At 34.9% G+C, this 2,589-nt stretch overlaps 1 pseudogene; it reads right to left on the reverse strand.

Annotated features, from left to right (window-relative positions):
- Positions 1 to 217: 217 nt before the first annotated feature.
- LOC114029895 lies at positions 218 to 582 on the reverse strand (annotated as a pseudogene).
- Positions 583 to 2,589: the final 2,007 nt, after the last annotated feature.

Here is a 2,589-nt window from a genome sequence, read left to right on the forward strand (position 1 = left end):
CTTGAACAGGTGAACTCCATGTCTAGAATGGGCATTCTTTGCATGTCTGTGCCTTAGCATTCTTTGCTTTTTTCAAAGAACATTCAAATGTAACTTTCTATATACAAGTCCTTTCCTGATCTTCCCAGTTGCTGCTGTCTCTCTTGAAATTACTCTGTACATACCTGGCTACATGTGTCCTCAAATAGAATTCTTCCCATAATATTATTTTTTTTTTATTCAGGACATTTATTTTAACAAACAGTTGAATCCTCAAGATGAACTAGATGCTGCAACAGCTGCTTTCTTGGGTTTAAGTGCTGTTCCTTCACAGAATCCATTCCTGAATCAGCGATAGACAATTTTTAGGTGCCTCATTCGACCAGTACCAGTGGTGTTGCATTGCTTAGCCTGTGCGCTCCAATTATACTTTCTCTTGCATTTAGGAGAATATCCACATTTGCCACATGTTGACTTCTGAACATGGTATGCCTAAGAACCAGAACGACGGCACAAAGTGTGTGTCTTATTCTGGCGCTTACCAAACAGAGATGTCCCCTTAGTCACCTTCCTCCTGCTGCTGGGACCAAAAAGAAGCCCCATAATATTCTTAAAGTTGCAAATGATTTCATTTTTATTTTGGTATCTCTGGAACATAGCATAGCATTTTGCTTACAGCAGATATTTAATAAATATTTATTAAATTAAATTGAAATAATTGGTCATATCAGAAATAGAGGCTGTTGGCTACTTGCTCCTGAGTAGTACAGCACAATGAACAGGGTGCTGAACTTTGAATATAGAAGACCTGATTTTGAATCCCACATCTGACATCAACTATTCAAACACATATATAACTTCTCTGAGCCTTGGCTGCCTTTTGTAAAATGCTATAGTCATTATGCATATTTTATTCTTGCTTGTGCTTTCCTCATTTTGTATTAGTTTATATAAATCTTCCCATGCTTCTCTGTTTCCATCATATGCATAATTTCCTATAACACTGTCATATTAGATTACATTGATATACTATAATTTGTTTAGCCATTCCCCAGTTGAAAGGCATCTACTTTATTTCTTGTCCTTGATTACCACAAAAACTGTGTGTGTATATGCATATACACATTTTATACACATACACACACATACACACACACATATATGTATGTATCTATCTATGTGTCTATCTATCTATCTCTTTGGGCAGTTGGATACCTGGAGTTTAGACATATCAGTCACTCTTTTTGCATAATTTCAAATTGCTTTCCAGAATGATTAGATTGATTCAAGTTTCCACCAGGACTGGCTTCAGTGCCCATCTTTCCAAAATTCCTCAAACATTGACTTTTCCCATCTTTTTTTATCTTAGGGAGAATTATTTCTGCAATGAATTATGATTTTCTCTTTAGTGACTTAATATTTATAAAGTGATTATTATTAGTATATTGTCTGGCACATAACAGACACTGAACAAATGCTTGTTCCATTCCTTTCCCAGTGAGGTCCTTCATGATATTTACAACATAGGACAAGGACTTGACTTGTCCTTATGCTAACAGTCTCTTGATCTGAAAATATTGGCACTGGAGCCCCTACTTTCTTCCCATGTGCATCCATCTTTCATACTATTGCCCAAATAATAATTTTAATGAATCGCTGGTCACATTCTGCCTCTATTAAAATTTTGAATTGTTCCCCGTTGCCTACTCAATAAATTATAAACTTCTTACTGTGATATTCAAAATCTTCTCTGATATAATTTCAAGCTAATTTTCTAGACTTTTCTCACATTACTCCATGGCACCCATGACATACGTTAGCCAAACTGGGGGTGATTTACTTTCCTTCTCTTCTGGTATTCGCTAGAACTTAACATAGCAGCTGGCTTGTTATTAGCACTATTAAATGTTCGCTATTAACTGATTTCTGCCATCCCTACCCCATAGTTCATATTTCCCCATTCCTACAATAGACTCCTCTTATCCTTATCTCTACCTGTTGAAAAACCTCCTTTCCTTCAAGGTTAATGTAAAATAGCATTGCTTACTCCAAGAAGCTTTCTCTGATGCCTCCACCAGAAAATTACCTCTCTTTGATAAAACATTTCCAGAAACTTTTTGTATCTCTCCTTTATACTTATCATGGCTTGTATTTCTGTTATTTTGTGTACAAATTTTATTTCATAACTCCAATCCTCATTATACTACAAGTTCCTTGAGGGCAGGGACTGAAAATAACACTGATCTTAGACACAAGAAAGCTGGTCCGAATCCTAGCTCTTATGTGAATTAATTGTAGACCTATGGGCTAATCAGTTCTCTAAGATTTAATTTTCACATCTGTAAAATGAGGGTGATAATATTTATATTCTTTCTAAGTTTACTATGACAGAAGTTAATTCTTAAGACATTATAAAGGCATTATAAATGTCAGTTATTATGATGATTTTATTTTTATCTCTAGAATCCAAAACAATGATTTGGATTTAGTAGGCACTTAATAAATGTTTATTAATCTGAATCAATAGAACAACATGCTTTGAATGGTGCCTGGCACATCATTGCATACAGTAAATATTTAAATATTATTGTTGCCAGTTAGGTGTTTTCC

Source organism: Vombatus ursinus, unplaced genomic scaffold (genome assembly GCF_900497805.2).
Source record: "Vombatus ursinus unplaced genomic scaffold, bare-nosed wombat genome assembly UNPS02014942.1, whole genome shotgun sequence".
Taxonomy (NCBI): Eukaryota; Metazoa; Chordata; class Mammalia; order Diprotodontia; family Vombatidae; genus Vombatus; species Vombatus ursinus.